Below are 23231 nucleotides of genomic sequence, written 5' to 3' on the forward strand. Positions count from 1 at the left end.
ATGCTGCGGATTTTTTATCCATATAATGTTAAAGGATCCAGGTGATGAAAATCTTAGGTGAGTAACTAAAGGTTACTACATTGGTTTGATGAGATCCAGGAAATATTTCTGGTGTGGTAAGATGATAATACAATTAAGTTTTAAGCCTTATTAGAATAATCAGTTGTAAATTATTTCAAACGTGCAAGAAAGTATAAAGTAACAGAAGCCCATTTATCTAACCTCAGAATTTAAAAAATTTGACCACCTTTTTTTCTTCTGATTAAAAATTAAGGCTATAGATGTGGCTGTGGTGGATTATAAGTGTATAAAGAAATACAATCCCCACCTCTCTGTAGGAGTCACTTCTCATGACTCTGCATTTATTCCCATCAAGAATAAAGTTCATTTCACCATCTCCTGAATCTGAATATCCTTGTTATATATTTGCGACTTCATTTATCCAATACAATATGACCATGTGACTTGGTCTGGCCAGAGGACCAGAGCTGGGCCTGGCCCTTAAGAGAAATCCTGTCAGCTACTACATGCCCAAGCTGGGGGCTGACCTGTTGGGTGACAAGACACATGTGGCCCAGTTAGTCCTATTAACACCCAAGTGACAGCCAGCCCCTAACTGATCTGGTCACTGACAGCAGATATATGAGAGTAAGCCCAACTAAAACCAGAGGTACCTCGCCAGTTCCAGCCCAAACTGTTAATCTACACAATATTTCTACTATTCTAAAATGAAAGTCTTCCAGTACTTTTGAGAATATCCTTGTTATATATTTGTATATACAAAGTCATTGTTAAATATTGTTCATAAATGTTACACAAAGTGTTTTTTAAGTGAAATAAAAATTTTATAGTACTTTATATAGCCTCTTGCCCTTTTCTCAATCTACCTTGTTTTTATAAATATCCATATTGATGTGGTAGCAGCCACTTATTTTAACTGCTACATTCTCTTCTGGTTTATGCATGTACTTAAGTTTATCCATTCCCATACTGATAGACTGATGGAGCTGGACTAAATGATTTCCTAAATATCATACTATTGATTAAAATAAACTGGAAGAAGTAGAAATATTTTATAAAAAGCCAATTATGATCAGAGCAGGATACATAAAGACATGTTCTATTTCTAAAGCTGTATGATGTTTTCTATTTTCTTTACACTTTACACATATTCTTTCTCATAATTTTTATTTTATAAAAATTTTATAAAATAAATTAGAAATAGACTAGAGATAATACAAACATATACATTAAAAATAAGCACTTAATAAATGACAATAGTGTTAGTTATGATCAGTGGGTTAAAAAATGTCCATTCAATAAATGCGACTGGGACAATTAGCTGTCTTTCTGAAAAAAAAAAAATTAAATTACTTCCCTCCCTAACCTCAGATACCAAAGTAAGTACTACATAAATTAAAGTCTTATGCATAAAAAGAAGTGGTTTAAGACATTTGGAAGTGAATATTTCTATTCACGTTAGTTACAAATCATTTTCCTCTCCACCTACAACCACTCATATTAACTATAGATGTTATAACAGCTTTTGTTACTTGTCCTGAAATCCAACTGGAATCTATGTAAAGTATGGGGAAGACAAAGACTTTGGGTTACTTTCTTATAAGCCATATTCATTGCTATTTATCTGTTCACCCAAAGCTATCAACTACTTATCCTTAGTCCAATAAAACATAAATTGCTAAAAATAATGGAATAAATAAAAATAGAGTCCAACTGTACTTTGTAATTTAACATTAGTTAGTAATTCTTTGATTCTTCTTGGTTTTTTGTTTTGTTTTGTTTTGTTTTGTTTTTGTGCTACCAGATCCCAAGCTCTTGCTAGTTCAGGTCCTCTCTACTCTCTTGTTCAATACTACTCTCATCATTGCTGCCCATGTAGAGGGGCTCTGCAGTAGACTTTATTGCTCAATTGTTTTTTCCTTTCAATTCAGTAAACATGAATTGAGCACCTACTAAGTAAAAGGACTTTGCTAGTGCTAATATAAAGAAATGATGAAAACAACAGTGGTCCCTTTCACCTTCCCAGATCATTGTTTTCCTGAAAATTTTCATTTCGGGAAAGATCAATTTCCTTAGATTATGAAAGAAAATGTTTGTTTCAAAATTTTGCTAACTATGGGCTAACCCAGAGCAAGTCATATAAACTTTTTAAGCCTTCCTTTCTTTACTTATCAACTATTGATATTATTAATGTCTATTCTCATCTGTTTTAAGATCTTGCTGTGAAGATCAAATAAATTCTTGTTTGAGAATTCCAAGGGCTACATAAACAAAGCCACTGTACTTCTAGACTAAAAGGGCTGCGTTCCTTATGATTTAGAAATTATTTCTTTCTTTGATGCTCTCAGAAGAAGAAAGAACATGCAAATCCCAGGCTGTATTGTCTGTGGCCTTCAACCCTCAACTTGTTCATTCCACCTGTTAAGGTTGGCAGTCATAGAAGCAGTAACTTACTCCCTAAATACACCTTCTTGATTCCAGTATCTTTCCTTTGGTGGAAGAAAACCAACCCGAACACTACTAGTACTTTATCCTTAAGTGTCAGGCAGACGAGGACCTGAGGAGGCCAGAGAAGGAATGCCTTATAGGGCTTTGCTAGAGGGAGTCAGCCAAAGTTCAGCTAGTCTCCAGAGCTGTTGGTTAAGAATGGTTCTCAGAAGAGGGAGGCCTTGATCCTCGGATTAGTACCTAGTGTTTGAGCAATGTGGATTTAGTCAGGAGGGGATCAGGAGAAATAGAATCTAAGGTCATGTGCTAGAGAAATGTAACGAAAGGACAAGAGGAGGCCTTGGTGGAACTTTCTCAAAACTTCAGATTCAGGTTCTCTTTTCCTCACTGTTCCATCCTCAGTTTATCTTCTGATCAACATTTTGGATGTTGTCATGTACCAAAAACCTCTTAATAACTGATGGTAGAAAATTGTAGAAATGTGTTCTGAGGTACTGCATTTTCTATATTGTCAGGTCAGAATTTGGATAAATAAGCCTGAGAATATTTAAATTTAATGAGATTTGCCAATTTTTAAGTGCTTTACACAAAAAGCATATTTCACCTTGTGGAAAATTATCTTGGAGTATTTTTTACAGTGGTCAAGCTGTAAACCTGGAGGGCAGGTTTCACAGCACATCATTGTTGACATCCTTGGAAGACTCATCCCACTCTGGCTCTTACACACCAGTATACCAGGCATCTTGTCTGAATCTCCTTTGGAGTATGGCTAGGGATTATCACAGCGAGGGTGTAAGCCCTGTTTGTTTGCCTAGGATGGACATTACTGGTTTTCACCTATTGTCACAGCATCTTTATTAGTTGTGCCCACATGCATACACACAAGGGTTAGATGACAAATTATGTGGTGTGGTGTAGATATGAGGTGTGATTCAAGATCCCACTCATTGAAGTACCTGCTGCCCCAGCTGCTAGGAATGATGTGAGCAGTGGCCTTCAGTTCCTTGCTCCTTCAGGAATTACCTTTGCTGCAGAGGCCTGCCTCACTCAAAGCCACACCTTGTTTCAAAGGAGACTGACATACAATGACTTTCAGGGACAGTAAAGTCTTGGCTATTTCAGCCCATCTAAAAGTCCTGGAGTTCTGATGTATGCATGCCCTATGGCTCCTCTAAGAGCCTATGTTGTCCCTTGCTTCCCCCCCTCTTCTCATTCCTGCTTCCCCCTTTCACAGATGTTTTTTACTCAGGGCTCTCCTTAAGAAACATCCTGCACACTAAACTCCTGTTTAGCATCTGTTTTCTAGGAAGCCCAACCCACAATAGTCAGTATGGAAGGAGGTTTTTGACAGTGGGCCAATTTGTAGCATCAAAAGAAATCAAGGGTGGATGATCGAGTAGCTGAGAGCAATTTCTCCAATGAAAAGTCATGATCCTATTTCCAGTTTCTAAATCTGAGTCAGCTTTCTTACTGAGAACACTCTACTGATGAAGAGGCTGGGTTTCCTGGAGGAAGGACCCTGTATCTGTGGATACGGTTCTTCTCTGAAGGTACTGATGGACATTTACTAGAGTAACTGAATTGGAGAAAAAGGAATATGTGCACATCTCCAAAACTGTTGGACATAGAATCCAGATGGACATTGATACCCAGAAATCCAGATCATCATCACAACACCCCTATTTGACTAGAAGAATATGGAAACCAGGTTATACATTACAATCTTAGCCAAACTCCAAGTCACAGTGGGTCCATTAAGTTCAGGAAACTATCGGTGGTCATTTCTTTTGTCTATACAACCTAGATTAAATTGGTTGTTAGCCAGATCTTCACACTGAGTCCTTGGCCTGTGGGGTATGAGTTGACAGTGGGAAGGGCCCAGGGGAGCACTCTAAAGCAACAGGAAACAAAGACATTCCCTGTCAAGTGTCTCCTGGGGCTAATTTGGACGTTGATGCCAAGGGTATCAATACCCCCAAATCCAGCACAATATCACAATAAGAGGTCAAGTGTTTCCTCCTCCATTTTGTCTTCTTTTGCAAAATTCAACTAAAGGGAACTGGGAGAATATTGTATGGGCTGAGCAGGTCAAGGTAGCCTGGGATGTCTGCATTCAGAAATGACTGATGTGCTCTTCCAGATATCCGCTCGCTGCTTAGAAACAACTATTTCTTTAACAAAGCTATTTTTCATTAGAGTAAAACATCCCATTCAGCCTATTGGCCTCTCTCTTTTAATAGATGTTCCTAAGGTAATCAATGACTTTTAACAGCCAGGCTCAGTTATCAATGTAGAAGAGTAAGTTTATTGATTTGACACATACTTTTCTTCACTGGGCACCAATTACTGCAATCTAAATTGTGCCACATTAGGCTGGAAACACCGTGTAATCTTGCTAGTTACTTAATGCATTCCGGTGACTGACTTCAAGAAGCTTTACAACCACACTGTTGATTTGTGAGTTAACAATACTTTAGATTCCACTGAGAGCTAAGAAGCAATCTGCTTATAAAAGGTTAATAGGATAAGACATTCAATCTATCTCATTTTTGTGAGGCTAGATGAATAGAAATCCTACAAGGGTATGTAAATCTTACACATATTTGGTGTCCTATTGAAAACTAGTCTTTTTTCTAAAATAGAAAAATCACTGCATTTTGATACTTGTAACTTCATTTAAAATGCAGACTATTTGATTTCATAAGCATTCCTAAATTTAGAAATCATTAAAATTATTAAAAAGACATGTCTCCATTTCTGATTAAAAATGGGAAAAAAAATCAAGACTCAGAATGTCATTAATAACATTAGCTTGGGAATTCACCTAGCTGCTTAATGAAAAAAAAAATACCAACAACAATAAAAAAAAAATGCAGTGAAGTTTCCAGACAGCCAGAGCAGCCTCAGGCTGGGCAGAGGTTATACGACGTCCATGTAATAACATGTTCGTATGTCCCAGAATTTAGCCCGTGGAGACACTTGACATTCCTTTATTCTGCTGTTTGTACAATAGAATTCAATATGATTGCTACAATTAAGACTTGCACTCGCTTTCGTCTGAACCTTTCTCCTTACTCCATTCATTCTTTTTTTCAATCACATATTGAACAGAGTTACTGCATTCCTACGACGTGCCAGACCACAAACCAGGACTCAGTGACACAGCCCTGAATAACACAATGATCAGAATGAAAGAACTCCCCCCACACTCAGGGCTGTCACTCATAGTTCTTTATAAAGAAGAAAATCACTTGATTGCTGCTTCAGGGAAATGACCAAGGATTTCAAGTATACCTTGATTATCAGTAAGAATGGCTATTTGGAGCCAAATTTTAATCTTGACTTATATTAAAGTGCAATGGGTTTTTCTTATTTGTCCAAATTTTGAAATATTAAAATTTCCAGTTTCCACGTGGAAACTAAGCAGCACTGTATAGTTTAGGACGCCAGGTAAAACCATATTTTCTCAGGAGAAAAGCAAGCTTGGGACACTGGGTCTTCTGGACAGATTAATGAACTTGTGACTTTATAAGAATGTCAGAAATATTTATTGCAAATGATTGATCCCATACTATGGAATAAGCACTATGAACATTTTACTATTATTAATGTAGGTATAAGGCTAATGTACCCTAAATATATAAAATTTCTGTTCTAATTATTTTTTTCATATTGGAGATTGAACACAGGGCAATTTACCTGTGAGATACACCAGATTTTCTTTCTGTCTTTCTTTCTTTCTTTTTTTTTTTCTTTTTTTTGAGATATGGGTCTTACTTTAAGTGCTGAAGCTGGCCTTGAACTTGCAATCCGCCCACCTCAGCATCCCGAGTTGCTGAGATTAGAGGCATGTGCCACTGTATCTGGCCCAGTTTCTTTTTATTAAGAATCTGATAAAAGCATTTTTTGCTGAAGTGATTGATGGACTAGTTTCTGTTTTGTTCTAGTCTGGATTCTACTTCCAGTTCTAGTGATGAAATACAGTTCATATTTCATCTCCTACTATGTCTACTGAGACAGGTCCCTTCTTTCTATTCTTATTTATTTCTATTTGTAGAAAATTCTTAGTTTTTGCTTCTTCACATGTTCAAAGTGCACTGTAAGGATTTTGTTCATGGATTTCCAAGGGGATCTGCAAAGAGCTGGCTCTCCACTCTTACTGTAATCTGAAAAGATACCTATGGATCTGCTGGCCTCTAAAACTTTCTTTATTCTGAGTCCTGATTCCATGTCCTCTGTTAATATAACACTGTTCTGTGTTTTATGACTCTGGGATTATTTTTCACAATAGTTCTTTTAGTGATTAGCTTTATGAAATGTACATGAATCAACAGGTTTTCTGCTTTTTCTTCTGGAAAATACTTATCTCATAGTACAGAAGTTGAACCATAGAGAAGCATAAGGAAGTTTGTGTGAGTCTGTGTGGGTTAAACTCTTGTAAGAATGACAACAAAAGAAATGTAAGCATATGCAATAGCTCACATTCAATGGAAGTTCATTACCTGGAACAAAAAGGTGGAAACAATTGTTCCCATTAGTGGTGGCTTTTCTCTGGTGGTTGTTGCCTATCAGGCAAGAAGAGAAGCAGAGCCAGCCATCATCTTCCAAAGGAAGATACTGGTCTGAATAAGGAGCATAAGCTTGGCCACCAGGACTAAGGACCTGTGGCTTTTCTTAGCTTCAAGGTCAGCATGAGCCTCAAGACCTATTATGGCCTCCTGTGAGCCCGGAGGAGCTCCTGAAAAGTGATAAGATACTAGAGTTTCTGATAACCTTAGTAGGTGAGGTTCACAGTTTAAAATTGTTTTTTTTTTTCTTCAGAAAAACTTACCTTGAGTTTTATAGAGCCACATCACTATATTTACATGAAAAATAGTATATTACATTGTTGTAACACAAATGTACCAAATTCAGGCTAAGCTTCTGCCAGCTTTCTTTTTGTCTCAGATGACAGGTTAGTCTTTCTAGAAGGACAGTGGTTTGGTATCTGTATGTTCTTGGATGTATTCAAGTGGTTCTTGCCTATTGCCCTTTCCCCCTGGTACCTGCAGTCACTGCCTTCACTATGAGCTTCTTCTATGATGGGTGGCCCTGCACTGTCTTTGTCCTTCCCATTCCCTGTTCTCTTGGGTCCTGACAAAAGTTCCTTCCCATCTATCTAAAGATACCCCGTTTAGTGGGTGAGAAAATTGTGGTTCAGAGATATGAAATGACTTTCTCAGCATCATCAATCTAAGAAAAGCCAAGCTGGAATTCAAACTATTTTATTCCAAATGCCACCTGCTTCGCTGCATCACCACTTGCAGGAACCCTTTGCATTTCCCATTAGTTATTACCCTTTCCAAGTTGTCTTCTGGATATCCACTAATAAGTAGTTTAATTTTTAAATTGATTGCCTATTCTCTTCTCCTTCTCTACCTATTGAACTGTGCATGGTGGGTGTTGGGTGGACGGTGAGAAAATTAAAAGTAATTTTGAACCTTTGGGTCATGTCATGAAACAACACAGATTGCAAAAAATATGTTGGATATTTATGGAGAAACTTTGTTTTTTGTATGAAGTTCTATAAAGAGAAGGGAAGTCCCTGGCAGAGGAAATTACTGGGTTAATGCTGATAGAAAAAACACAGGATTGAGTACAGCTGAATTTTAATAGGACTTTAAGAAGTTCATCAGCAGGATGATGGTGTTCTCTAGCTTGCTCAGGAATGACCCAGATTATGCTGCTGTCCCTGCTTAAATATAAATGGTGTCTCTTTCTCAAAATATTTTGGGTTGCTCTATAGTCTGAATGTTCATATCCTTCCCAAACTCTTACGTCAACATCCTAAACCTGGAGGTCATATTAGGAGGTGGGGACTTTGGGGGCATGATTAGATTAGTATGTTTATAAAAAGACCTTAGGGAGTTAGCCAGCCCCTTTCACCACGTGAGTTTACAGAGAGAGATGGCTGTCTATGAGGAAACCCTCACCAGGCACAGAATACACTAACATCATGAACTTGGACTTTTCAGCCTCCAGAACTATGAGAAATAAATCATAGTGCGTGTTTATAAGTTACCCAGTTTATGGCATTTGTTATAGGGACCTGAAAGGACTAAGCTAGTTTTATCAGCATTCTTTCCATGAACAATCTGTCTCTGGATAAACAAAGATCATCATTCTTTAGGGTCTGGCACCCAAGTGTGGCATGTAAAGTTTGCATTTCATTGAAAATCAAAGCCTTGTTGCAGACACTAGGAGGAATCTGCAGAGTTGTCAGCTGCTTGCACCTCCAATTGAGCTTGGGGAAACAGATCAGTTCAAAATCACTAGCCTCTCAGCAAAAGCTGCAGGATGATCAATTCCAAATACCACATATCTCAGTGAGCAGACGTTATCTACACATTTGTTTCTTCACATCCTCTTCTCCACATGTTCCTGTCTCCTCACTCAAATAGCTATTAACAATAACTCCAAGAAGCAGTAGGAACTAATGACAAGTTTCATCCCCTCAGTTTAATAATGCAGTCCTAATTCTCATGTATTCATTATCCCCCGGCACCAAACCATTTCCATTTGCACACCAAAGCAATCCTCCATATCTTTAGTGTTAATGTCAGCTTGATCTGCACTGATCACTTTCATTAAGAATATGCATTTGCAGAGTAATGTGATCCAAAAACAGATGCTTCCCAAATAAACTACTCATTGTATTGACAAAAAGACACCAACTAGAAGGTCAAAAGCCCTGTAGTTTTCCCATTTACTAAAGGGAAAAATAGATAAGGAATGACTAGTTCATTAATTTTGTTGTTCACTCAACAAACACACTGGCTATGATTCAAGCACTGTGATAATTGGTAGGATTCAAGATGATAATAAAACATGGAACAGATTCCTAAGGAGGTAACGGCCCAATGAGGACCAGTGTCAGAACTCTATCTGGAAAGGTGGGGATTCAGGGTGTGTGTCCTGATTTGGGTCCCAGAAGACCTGGTCTGTTATGATAGAAGGATTAGCAGTGGCTTGCTGACTACAGACTGTAGAAGATCTGGATCTAAGACAAAGAAAATAGAGTTAAGAGCTAAAGTGGACAGTACAACTGAAGCAGTTACTATGAGGGGCTTGTATGAGTTTGCTAGAGCTGCTGTAACAAAGTGCCACATGCTGCATGGCTTAAGTAATGGAATTTATTGTCTCACAGTTCTGGAGACTGAATGTCTGAAATCAAGGTGTGAGCCAGGTTAGTTCCTATAAGGGATATGGGGAGGAATCTGCCCCATGCCTCTCCCCCAGCTTCTGGTGGTTTTCTGGCAATCATTGGGGCTCCTTGTCTTATAGAAGCATTACTCTGATTTCTGCCTTCATCTTCACATGGCATTCTCCCTGTAAGCCTGTGTCTGTGTCCAAATTTCTTCTTTTTATAAAGACTTCGTTCATACTATATTAGGGCCCCATCCCATGATTTCATGTTTATTTAACTAAACATACCTGAATGGCCCTATTTCAAAATAATCACACATTCTGAGCTATTGAGGGTTATAATTTGGATATATAATTTTTTTTTTAATTTTTTATTGTGGGTTGTTCAAAACATTACAAATTTCTTGACATATCATATTCCACACTTTGATTCAAGTGGGTTATGAACTCCCACCTTCACCCCATACACAGATTGCAGAATCACATCAGTTACACATCCATTGATTTACATATTGCCATACTAGTGTCTGTTGTGCTCTGCTGCCTTTCCCATCCTCCACCCTCCCCCCTCCCCACCTCTCCCCTCCCCTCCCCTCCTCTCTCTCTACCCCCTCCACTGTATAACCCTGAGGGTCTCCTTCCATTACCATGCAATTTCCCTTCTCTCTCCCNNNNCCCCACCCCCGGTTATTTTGCTGCAGCCAGACTGCGGCAACCAATAGGGCAGAAATGTAGATGCCAAGCTGATTCAGAAGACAGACAGAACCTGGACAGAGTCTCCAAGGCACTGGCTTATAGAAATATAGAGTGTTTGTTCTATAACTGGATCTAAAACCTGAATGTGCAAAGAGAGCTGCTAAGGTAAGGAGTCCATTCTAGGACATAGAGAGACATGTGGCTGGGTGTCAGAGCAGAAGACATGGTGGGTGAGTGGTTGGTTTTCTGAGATGCCTGAAATCAATTATGGTGTGATTATGAGGTGTCCCCTGAAAGTTCAAGTGTGAGACAATTGCAGGGATGTTTAGGCCAAATGATTAGATTATGAGAGCTATAACCTAATCAGTGGATTAGTCCTTTTGATGGATTAAAAATTTGAATAAATTAATGGGTGGTAACTGTAGACAGGGTATAGCTGGAGGAAGTGGGTCACTGGGTGTGTTCCCTTGGGGATTATATTATCCTTGGATCCTTGCATTCAAGCTCTCTTTGCTTCTATCTGTCATGAGCTGAGCTGCTTTTCTCTACTGCACCCTTGTGCCATGATGTTCTGCCTCACCTTAGGCTCAAAGCAGGCTATTTGGCTGGCCATGGACTGAAGCTCTGAAATCAAGAGGCAAAATTAACTTTTTCTCCTCTAAGTGGTTCTTGTTGGGTATGTTGGTCACAGTTATGCAAAACTGACTGACACTGGATTATATCCAGGGTCTGTTTATCCAATTTCTCTTTTCATCTGAAACCCCAAGAGTCTAACAATGCAAAAGTATAGTTACTTTCTCTTATACAGCCATTCACAAGATACCAAATTTTAGGAGCTACACTTCTGTTCATAGGACACAGAATTACTTCAGTTTGGAAAAAATCTTGTTTTCACTTGTAAATGTGAGGAGGAGGATACATGATGCCCATACATTTATTACTTCTGATGTGAAAGAGGCTCCTTTAGTTTTCTTTGTCTTTTTAATCTCATTCAAGTTTCATATAATAAATACTCTTTTTTGCTCAGACTTTCCTCGTGTTTTTTTCTTTTTCGAGTATTGTAGGGATGCTCTTTCTCCTAATATATTCTGGTAATATATGTCACACGTCTTTTATTGTTTTAAAAAATAAAACTGTAATTTTACAATACATTTAATGGCAACTTGTAGTCACAAAACTCCCCAATTTTGGTTATACATTCTTTAGACAAATCTCCAACTCAGCACTGATTATTTGCAAGTTATTCTACTAGCTGTACTGTCATTTTTAAGGTTGATCAAAGATAACCTAGAAACATAGCCATTATATGATCACACAAAACGATCATATAATAAATCAATCTGGTTTATCACAAGCATTTATAAAATCAGACCTGGAGAAAGAACTAGGTCTGGGCACACATGCATAGTCTTTCTATAGTGAATATTCAGCCTGTCCTGATTATGACAGTGCCACCTGTCTTTCTAATCTGACTGTCAGGTTATGGCTGAAGCTGGTGCCCTTCATCCCAGCTTTGTTGCTCTCACCCAGCAGAGGTCAGGGGGCTGAGTGGGGTTCCAGGATCAGCAGCATCGGCTCCACCATCTGGGCACTTGTTGGGTGACAAATTTTCCACTCCTCCCACTTACATTGCCACCAGACCTACAAAATCAGAAACTGGAGGGGTGGGGTTCATGTATCTGTGTTTTAATAGCCTTCCAGGTGATTCTGATCAGGAGGTCAGTTTTATTTGTTATCTCATCTAATGCAATGGCTTCCCAACCAGTGGCCCCTTATATGTGCTTGTCTGTTCTCAGAAAAGCCAGAATGATCTCCCAAAATGTCAATCAGATCATTTCATCCCCTTACTTAAAACTTTTAAAGCAAAGACTTTCTACCTACTGCACTTGCAAGAACAGGCAAATACCCATGAGGCAGCTTTTGTTTGCCCTTGTATTCAGAGCACCTGCCACGTAAGAGACATTTACTGTGTACTGAGTATATTATTTAATAGGTAAAGTTTTCCTTATCTATCTTATTTCCTCTTCATAATTTTGTTGAACTCAAACCTGTCTCTTCTTAGATTTTATCTGTTTATATTATGAAGAGCCCTGTTCTTGTGTGTGTGTGTGTGTGTGTGTGTGTGTTGCTGGGGATTGAACCCAGGGCTTTGTACAGGCAAGGCAAGCACTTTACCAACTGAGCTGTATCCCCAGCCCCAAGAGCCCTGTTCTTTTATGGATTCTTTTCAAAGTTCTTCAAGGCCCCATGCTTTGAATGGGTCATTTTAACTAACCATTACCACACTTCACAAAAATATTACCATAGCATCTCTTTACACTTGCAAAACATCCATTTCTAGAAGTTCACAAGCTCATGGAAAAACAGACATAGTAAACACTATCTTTAAAAATCCTATGATAAGTGACAACACACAGCTTCCAACCAAGAAGGTAATAATTGAACTGTGTCTGAAAGGAGGAGAAAGAATTCTCCAGGTAGAGAATAAAGTAAGACTATTACTGGTAGAGGAACTGCATGTGCAAAGGCCCTGAGTTAGGAAGAAAACAAATATAAGTTCAGCATTATTTGGTCCCGGGAAAGGGAAACTGCACACAAAGCTGAGGAGTCAGAGTAGACCATATATCCATATCGATATCCATATCTAGAAGCAATCAGATTTTTCATCCTACCAGGGCGAGGACCATATTTGAGTTTAGGGTCCCTCTGGTGGTAATGTGGGAGAGGGACTAGAGAGGAAGGAGGGAGGAGGCATGAAGTCCATTCAGAAGATTGTCATTTCTGAGCCTTCTGTACTTCTCTACTTTCTTAAGACACTGGACCAGTCCTTCAGCACATTATGCAAGGTGATGCTGGACAGGGGACTTCTGTTTTCTGCAGTTGCTGTTTGTCGTCAGCTAAGGTACCATGGTGGCTCTCTGATAAGCAATCTTCCCTTGAGTCATTGGACACTCTGCTACCCTGTGACACTCCCTTGAAGTCACTTTCTGCAAGCTGTCATTAGACTTCCTCTCTCAGAGTGACCCCCCCTGACCACAGCATCACATGACCACTACTTCTGCTTTTGAAGACTCTAGCCAGCCTACTTCTCCATGCTTATTTCTTGGTACTCGTGAAACCCCATACATTTAGACTTATAAGAGATTGTGATCAATATCTAATTTACTTTGTTGATACGGAAAATAATTCTTAAATACATGAACGATTTGTCCAAAGTTTACAGGTTAGTGTCAGAGGCAGGACTAGACTCTTTTCATGGCAAAATTATTCCCTAAATGATATCCGTATAGATACATGCATACAAGGGGTGAAGAATGAAAATCCTTATAATAACCATCTTGGAGCAGCTTGTCTGGTGATTTATATTTTCCAAAGTAATTTCCATATCCATTTTCATTTATATTAAATGGCAGGAGGTAAGTATCACAATCATTCCCATTTTGTTGACCAATATACTGCATTTAGAGAGACTCCCACCACCTCTGCTGGCTGAGAGGACTCCTGAAACTGAGGAACATCCTGTTCCCTTCTATCACACCAGGGAGGCTTTGAGTGCACACTAAGCTACAAATGTGCTCTCAGATCTCCCTGACACAGCCTTTAGGTACCCTGGCTCTGTCTATGGGACATAGAGTTGTAGCTGTCTGTCCATGGTTTAACTCAGCACATTGACTTAAGTAAGGTAGATGAGCAACATCTTGATTAAAAAGAACTTGAAATCAGAGACTTTTGAAAAGCAATAATTTGATAAATTATAATGAGCCCATAATCTAGGTGCAAAAGAAAATTTAGAAGAGCATAAGAAGGAGAAAATAAAATTAAGGTGGAATTTTAAAATATCCGGTAGGGAGAAGCTACACAAATGCAGGGAAAATTCTAAAGACCATCAACAGACCCTCCCTCACCTTAGGGGAACCAGAAAAAAGCCAACAAGAAAACCAAGGCATTCCAGTGCCTGTGTTTAAGCAGATCCAACGCAGACAAGCACACATCATTACTACTTACTAATACAAGCTGCTATTTAGTCAATGTTAAGATACATGCAAAGGAATGATGATATGGCCTTCATGTGCATTGTATCACTTGCACCCACAATAATCATTAGATTTTTTTAGAAATTTTCTTCCAGTTTTTAGAAGAAATTGAAGCTCAGAGAGGTTAAGTAACTTGCTGGAAGTCACACATTTAATGGGTGATAAAGCCAGGGACTGAAGCCAGGAGTGTCAGATTAGTAGCCTTGACTTTTAGCCACTGAGACCTTCTGTAGGCAGTAGGTTTGCATAGACGCTGGTGTGCACTTTACTTGTAAATAACTCCCTTGTATAGGCATTCGTTTGGAAATGGCAGCAGGTACAAGGCAGTGTCTAGCTCTCTTATATTCAACAAACAGGTGTGTAGAAAACTAGGGGCCAGATTCTTTAAAGTGAAGGCACTATGTTTTAATGGATTTTCAAACTTTACTATTATATCTGTTTGTCAACATCAAATTACCCACTATTTTAGTGTGCATATTTTTGTGTGGCAAAATTATTAGGGTGGTGTGTTTTATAGAGAGCATCAACAATTTATTCAAAATACAAACATGCCTATTAAAATTATGCAAGCAGATATATTTGTGTTTCATCATGTCTCATAACAATACCAGAATTTTCATATTCAGCTTGACCCCTGCATGTGGTCTGGCATGAGTTTATGTGAGTGGGAATTCTTGTTTTGTGAAATGAATAAATATCCCTGAGATAAATGAGAATGATGTGTGGGTTATTGATTCCTAAAAGTATCTAGGATGATTTGCTATAAATCATGAATTATATTCTATTCTTCCATTTTAATATTTTAATCATAACTCTCGAGCCCTCAAGTAGTGTCTCTTGCCCAAGAATTACATAACCTTAATTCAGTATAGTGCCCTTGAAGACAGCAGCCAGACAAATAGTAATTCCCCTGTTAGGAAATGGACCAACTAAAGCACTTGTGAATTGGCTAAGGAAATGGAGTAGAAGGTTCCAGAAAACGGCTTCATAGAATTAGTAAATCCCACCACCAAGACCAGTGCCAGCAGCCCCACAGTCTAGTCCAGGAGTCAGCGAACTGTAGCTCCCGGGCCAAATGTCCCACCACCTGTTTCTGTATATCCCACAAGCCAAGGATACTATTTACACTTTTAAATGGTTGGGGAAACACACACACACATACAAACATACATGCACACACATATAAAATAGGAATAATATGGTGTGGTATGCAAAAATTATGTGAAATTCAATTTCAAATCTATAAAGAAAATTTTCTTGGCATAAGCCCACCACCCGTTTGTTTACATGTTGTCTCTGGCTGCTTTTCTGTTATAGCAGGAGAGTGGAGCAGTTTCCACAGAGATTGTGTGCCCATGAACTCTAAAATGTTCATTCTGTGGCCCTTTACAAAAAAAGGCTGCTTCTTCCTGATCAGGAGCATGACCCTCACCCCTCTTCCAAGGCCTGCTGAGTGCAGGAAGATACTAGGTCTGCACAGGCGCTGTGGACAACCTCAATCATTCCATCTCTCTCATTCTGGAAGGCACATGAGACAGAGCTGTGTAAGACAGTCTCCAACTCTAAGAAGCATGCTATCTAGGAGATAAAACACACTGAAAATGCAAAGGCCACAAGCCCAGGACAAAAGGTACCAGGAAATATTCAGTATTTATCTTTATCAATCTATTACGGGTGGGGCATGGTTGCACACACCTGTAATCCCAGTAGCTGGGGAGGTTCAGGCAGGAGGATCATGTGTTCAAAGCCAGCTTCAGCAAAAGTGAGGCACTAAGCAATTCAGTGAGACCCTGTCTCTAAATAAAATACAAATTAGGGTTGGGGATGTGCCTCAGTGGTTGAGTGCCCCTGAGTTCAATCCTCAGTGAGTGTGTGTGTGTGTGTATAAAAATTTATTTATTTGCAGTACTGGGGATTGGACCCAGGGACACTCTCCACAGATCTATCTGCATCCCCTTTAAATTTTTTTTCTTTTGTTTTGAGACCAGGTCTCCCTGAATTGCTGAGGCTGGCTTCAAATTTGCAATTCTTCTTCCACAGCTTCCTATTTCCCGGGGATATCCCTGGGATAACAGAAGTACCTAAATTGTGATGTTTATAATGGGAACTGGTTAAGAGCCCTCAGAAGATTTGATTTTGACATGATAATTCTGTAAAAGGAATAAAGTTAGGAGTCAATTTGATAATCAACCTTCTGTGTAGTCTGGGAGGGATTTGAGGAAAGAGCCATTTGAGTGCTCTTCCTTCTTTGAATGACAAAGTTGGAAGAATCATGAGGCTTTCTGCACAGAAGTAAATAAAGAAATTTTCTTTATAAAAGGATGAAAGAAAAGATCTAATTGTGCCTGAAGCTGCAGCTATTTGTCTTGAGTACAGGAGACTGGAGAGATGATGTCATAGTGACTATTAGCGGCATTTTTTGGAATCCTTCGTAATGATCTCATCGTTGTAAATTCCTTCAAAGGTCTCTGGTGATGACATCAATCTTGATGAACTCATCTCATATAAATACAGCTGTCTTAAACCCTTTCTTCTGTGCTGCCCTGGATTTTTCATCATTGCCGCCTCATCTCAGAAGCAGCAATGAAAAGAGAAGCCCTTCTGAAGAAGGGACAAGTGATAACCTTCTGAAGCCAGTTGGGCTGCCCCCTACACAGTGCCCTGTTAACCTGCCTTCCTGGAAAGTTCATCACCAAGTCTTTTATTTCCTATCATTCTCCATTTCCCCTTGCTCTGTGAATATTTGCCTAATTCAGAGAGGTATTAGATTATTGCCACTCTCTCTTTCTTACAGATATCCAAAGGCAGGCAAAGCAGAACTAGCAAATATGCCCATGTAATGTGCAGAAGTCAGCATTAAAGAGCCTTGGGTTCAGGCTGTGCATATTAACTCAGATTCCTACAGTGTCTGTTTTCTTCTCAAGCATATCCTGAGCATTAAGAACTATTCCTGACACTGAGACTACATGGAATCATTGCCTACCCTCTTAGCAGAAAGTTATTGGTCTTTCCCTTTCTGTTTTTCCATAGACATCTTTTTAAGACTCAGTATTACTATGCTCAGCATCAACTAACGATTAAGCAATAACTAGATTCCTTTCACTATTAAATATTATAAAAGAGCAAAATTACCATGCTGCTTTCAATCTTTATGAGTGTGTGACCTTTTTAGAAATTAGGGCAACCATCTGAAAATTGGGAAAAAAATAACTTCATGAATTAGTAAATTAATTTTGCAATTTTCTCTAGGAATAGCCTCTGATAAGTAGAGAAAAGGCTGACATTGTATGCCAAGGAAAAGATGCTTCCTTGTGGTTATGGATCTTCCTCCAGCAACCTAAAGTCCTGCTATACCTCTGCAAAGAGTCCAAGAAAACAAGGATACAAAAGAGAAAAACTTTCTGCTTGAGTTCTGGCCCATGCAAGGTGGGCCACTTCTATTGCTGGCCATCAAGTATCCCATTTGATCTCTCCTTTCTTCAGGGGACTTGGAGGGCCTCTGAGATGGAGAAGCCTCATGTTGGCAGGAACCTGGATCCCTAAGTTTGCTGCAAGGAGGTGATTTTCCCAACTGCAATAATCCAAATCAAACTTTGTGTGAATGAGAACAAATCATTGTTAAGTCACTAAGAATTAGAAATTGTTATAGCACTTACTCTATCCTGGCAAAAACAGTCTAGAGTAATTGTTAAGGACCCAACAAAAGCATTTTTATGCTTTTGTAACTCTCCTTTGCTCTTCTTTTCTTTTGCAAATTATGAGGGGCAGTATTTGGATAGCAGTTTGCTGTTTCTTCTTTTAATTGAAATCTATGCAAAGAGCTGATCTTCCTGTGAGCTTTAGGCAACAGAGTCACCTGTGTTTTATGGAACTGACCACAAATGCATTTGGAGTTGTCTAACTCTGGGAGTGAGTCTTCTTCAATTATAGTCTTGTTACAAACCAACTGAAAGGAACAATCAGGATGAGGTTTTTGTGCTTGTCTGGTGTTTGTTTCATTCTTGTTTATGCAAGGAAATTTCAAAGCATCCAAGGTTGTAAAAATTCTATCAGGCCTGTAACATTTGCATGGGGGCCTGCCTGACATGTGAATCTTTCCCCCTAAGTACTTGTCTTGCCCCTTTAACAGAAGAACACTGGACTCTGATTGGAATAGGCTTATTTACAGGCTGAGAGAGTCTGAGGATCCTGAGACCTGGAGAGGTGAGACAGCCTAGAGTAAGTGCAGTGCAATTTTCTGGAACTACACGGGAGGGCCCACACATTTGTAATGTTTCACTCCCTGCTGGCTTCCTTCTCCTTTCTTTCCTCCCTCTATTTCTCTCCCCTTCTTTTCATTATTCAGGTCTTGCTCATTGGAGCCAGTGCTTATATATGTGGTTGTTTTTTATATCCCAAATGAAAAGCATAATAAAGGAAAAATGAAAGCGAGACTAGGTAAGAGGTAGCAATTGTCTGCCTTTCTGACAGATGATGTTTGCAGTCCAGGATCATTAACTGTACATAGAAATAGAGGTGTTTTTCTAAATAAGTTATACTGGATGTGTGAGGCTGGGGCTGTTTAATTTATCATGAGGTGATATTGTGGGTCACACCTGTGTGAGTACACACTCTGGAAATCACTGTGCATAAATGCAGCTAGCTGGATCCCAGTCTGGGTAGACCTGGCAGTAGTCCAAAAAGGAAATTTTCATTGATCTTCCAGTTTAATTATATCTGTGGTGATATCTACTACCTTGTGAATCATCATGTGGGCTCGTTAGGCACCTGTTCTCTCTCCACTTGCAAGGAAAATGTTTCAATTAGAATAAAAAAATGACTAAAGATCTTTCCTCTTCGTTTCTTGCCCTCGGTAGCTGGGAGGAAATTGACATGAATATGCAGCCAGGCAGGCGGAGAACAGGTCAAATCACAGATAGGAACTTGTTAGGTCTGTTCCATCCCCAGCACACTCCCACCTCTCTGACGCACTCATGCGAGCTGAGCATTCATTATATGGGTGTCACATATGTATTCTTTACTCAACATGAGTCAAGTTGGTGTACTATTTCTTTCATCCTGAAAATCCTGATGTAGGGATTTATTTGCAGCCAAAGATGCAACTGCTGATGAACAATTTTTTTTCTGGGAAATACAGAGAGAGGGGAACCCATGAATATTTAGTGTGCCAGACTCTGTAATTAGGTACCTTTATGAAGTGTGTTCGAACTAATCTTCACACCGATGCTGCAGGAATGGTGTCTTTAGTTTTCCTTCTTTGGTGAGAAAACTGAGGCCAAGAATTATTCACACTTAGCTTGGTCCAGTTCCAAAGTCTACCCCAGACACCTGAGGTTAAACACTGATTGTGGTGTGCCTCTGAGACTTGGTGGTTATTTGCTATGCTGCAAACTAATATCAGCAGTAAACAGATGCCATTAATCCCATGCTCTCATGTTCCTTCTTAGATGAAGGAAGTTAATAGCTAGGAGGCAGGCAGAAGACATTGGCACACACCAGCCCTAAGCAGCCTTACTTTCTTCCAATTTGGATAAGAAATAAATATGCTAACTAACAATATGATGGGCAGCCTACTCTATACAGGATGACTTTGAGTCCTTTAAAGGGTCATTTCAGGACTATAGTAGACAATGAACAAGAAAGACAGAGGTCTGAGGGCCAAGGTTTGAACCATAAAGAACCTGTGAATTTAGGAAATTTACTTAATATGGACAATGAATCATGGAGAGCACAGTAAGCTTCATGAGGGTGGAGGACACAATCTCCTCATTCAGCTTTGTGCCCTCCTAGGACACCTAGATATATCTAGAAGTACTCACCCACTTTGGGTAAGATTTGTCTTCATTAAAACTTAGAACAATTACTTAGCTTATCTGTAGGTGTGGCTGGAGATATATATATATTCCAATTGTAATAACATATATAGTTCAGGGTCTGACTCATAGTAAAGGCTTAAAAAATAGGTGTTCACTTTCCCTGCCCCTAGTGGACAAATACCTGGTTAGTCACTGGAATTGAAACCCAAAACGAAGCTACAGCAATCCAGCAGGATAGAATCAGGTGGGAATCAGAACCTGGCATGCCCTGGTGACCACACCATGGGAGCAAGTACCATTTGGGAATAAGGCAGTTTGGCATCCTGCTCCAATACACCTACAAGGACAGAGGGTGCTTTTAGGCATCTAGATTTCTGGGTTGACCACATGGCTTGCTTTGTGATTAAAGGCTAGAAAAGCACTTGCACAATGGACCTTGCCAGAAGACTTTACCAGTGCCTGAAGAATATGTCCAGAGCTTTCTGGTTACAAGGAAGAAAATAGGTATGTAAAAGGCAGAGTTACTTCAGCTGAGCTGCCTCAGCAAGGACCTGGCAGGGTTAGCGGACACTCACTAACTCCAGATGGCTAAATAAATGCTGGATTTTGTGTATCTTTGAGGCTTTGTGGTTGCTTGTTATGTATTAGATGAATACAGACAGTGAATAGATGCCATTTATCTCACTCTCTCTTGTTGATTGCTGAAATGGAGAAAGCCAAGAAACAGAAGGCCCCAGTATATCTCACCCTCAGTAAGAAGCTGCTTACTTCCTTCCAGTTCAGAGACCACCAATAATTATGGTAAAAATCACAGGGATTCAAGTTCAGAAGAGCAACTAGTGGATGTTATTGAGGAGGAAATCCAAAAGTGACATGAATGGTCCAAAGACACATAAGTAGCACATTTGCCGTTCCAACTGCAGTCCTTAGGATTTAGAGTCTAGCCATTCTAAAGACAACAAACCTGGCCTAAGGGGGGGGGGGTATTGGATCAGAGCTGTCTAATGGACAAAAAGAAGTAAAGTTAATGTCTGTTGCTCAGGCTGAATCATGGACAGAAGTGAGGCTGTTGTGATTTGTTTCTAATTTGGTCTTGAGATGTCCGTCTAGAGTGACCATAAGCCAAGGCAGCCACATTCTCGAAGAGCCTGAAAACAGGAAAGTAAAGGTTGAGTGAGTGTGTGTGTGTGTGTGTGTGTGTGTGTGTGATGTGAGACACAATAAGAAGGTGAAATGCATGAAATAGAAGAAATTACTTTTTTATTCTCAGTTCCCAGAGAGGTTGGGCATGCTGATTGATGGGAGGCCACAGGAAGTTTGGAGGTAGAAGAGAGTGAAACAATGGTGGGGAGAGAGATGAGATGAGAGAACATCAATTCATTAATGTTCCTGGATATTATCCCTTGGGGATTTGGGATTGGCTGGTTTAAAGGAAATACTAGTGAAGAAGGGAATTTATTTGCATGATTTTCTGTTGAGTACTAGGTTTTATTGTGGTTAGCAGCTGTGGAGTGAATTGGATTTGGAGATGAGGAATAAGTAGGCTATCTCAAGCCCATGTTCGGAAAAGTTTTAATTAGGTCAAAAGTGGGGATTCGTTAATCTAGAAATGGCTTCAAAAGCAGCAACTATATTAAACAGATTTGTGACTGAGCCTATGTCTATTTCCTGGAATGCACTTAGTATTGTTATGGGCCTAGTGACCTGTTGTGGCTGGGAAGTGGTGGTCTGACATTTCTAACTCTATACTATTTCTGGCATTATTTCACGTACCTGGAGCCCATTGAGAGTAGCATATTTGCTCCTCAGAAAGTTTTTCTCATGAGTTTTCTCCTCTAGTGAATTTCTCTTTATGCCTTTAGACTAGATGTCCTTTCTACCCTAGGAGCAAGAGATTGCTAAGTTACTTCACATCTCCTCAGTAACTCTCTGTCTCTGTGGAGCTTTTTCTACCCTATCTTGTTAGTGGCTTGACCCCAGCAGTGATTTCCAGCATCAAAGTCACCCTGCCATACCTAGGGAGCTTCTATGTTCAGAAATTAGCTTGCTGCACATTCCTGACTGGCATTTCCCATATCTCTGACCAATTCTGGGAACTAAACTGTAGTGTGCTAATAAGGACTTGAAGGAATACAAGTCCAGATAACCTCCCTGATCTAAGATTCCATTCATTCCACTTTTGTTAAGTCTCCAATGCCAGCCCTTATAGGGAACACCATAAATTCAAAAGTGTTTGGAGGTGGAGGGGAGCAACATATTTTACATGTATAATTGGTGGTAAGATGCATATCAGTTTCAGTGCTAGTAAACTGTGAAAAAATAATGCAACTCAGAACTGAGAAAGTCTGCACTGCCCAATGAAAGCAGATGGCAGATGCCTCCCCCACAGCATTTCCCCCTTTCTTTCCATGGCCATGATAGTTTTATTCTTATCCCATTATCTAAACTCAGGAGCTATGATACTTTATCCATGTGCTTTGGGTTAGTTTGTTTGTTTGTTTGTTTTGTTTTGTCTTTTGATACTGGGGATTAAACCTAGTGGGTCCTAAACACTGAGCCACACCCACAGCCTATTATTTTTCATTTTTTTTCTGACACAGAGTCTCACTAAGTTGCTTAGGCTGGCTTTGAACTTGCAGTCCTCCTACCTCAGCCTCCCAAGCCACTGGAATTATAGATGTGTGCCACCATGCCTAGCAACCCATGCGTTTTAACTGGGTCTCTTGTCCTTTTTTCACTCTGACAAGAAAGTGTCATTTTCAAATGAAAGCTCTTTGTAGTCTAATTTTTATCTCATGTTCAGAAAAACACATACCATTCCTTTTCTCCTGGGCAAGGGAGCCGGCAGCATGACACAGAAGCTAAAGGTCTCTTGTGCCATCTTCAACAAGAGTGTGGGAAAGGGAGGTGAGACAGAGGTTTCCTCCTAACTCCAGAGTCATCAGTACTCTGAAGATCATGAATCCACTGCAACCAATCAAAGTGCTTAGTTAGCCACACCCAGCTGACCTAAGAATAGGAATTTCATGGG

The 23231-nt window shown here is 39.6% G+C and overlaps 1 pseudogene; it reads right to left on the minus strand.

Moving 5' to 3' along the window:
* Positions 1-11693: 11693 nt before the first annotated feature.
* Positions 11694-11807, minus strand: LOC125617932 (annotated as a pseudogene).
* Between the last annotated feature and the right edge of the window lie 11424 nt (positions 11808-23231).

The sequence above is a fragment of the Marmota marmota genome, unplaced genomic scaffold (genome assembly GCF_001458135.2).
Source record: "Marmota marmota marmota unplaced genomic scaffold, marMar, whole genome shotgun sequence".
Lineage (NCBI taxonomy): Eukaryota > Metazoa > Chordata > Mammalia > Rodentia > Sciuridae > Marmota > Marmota marmota.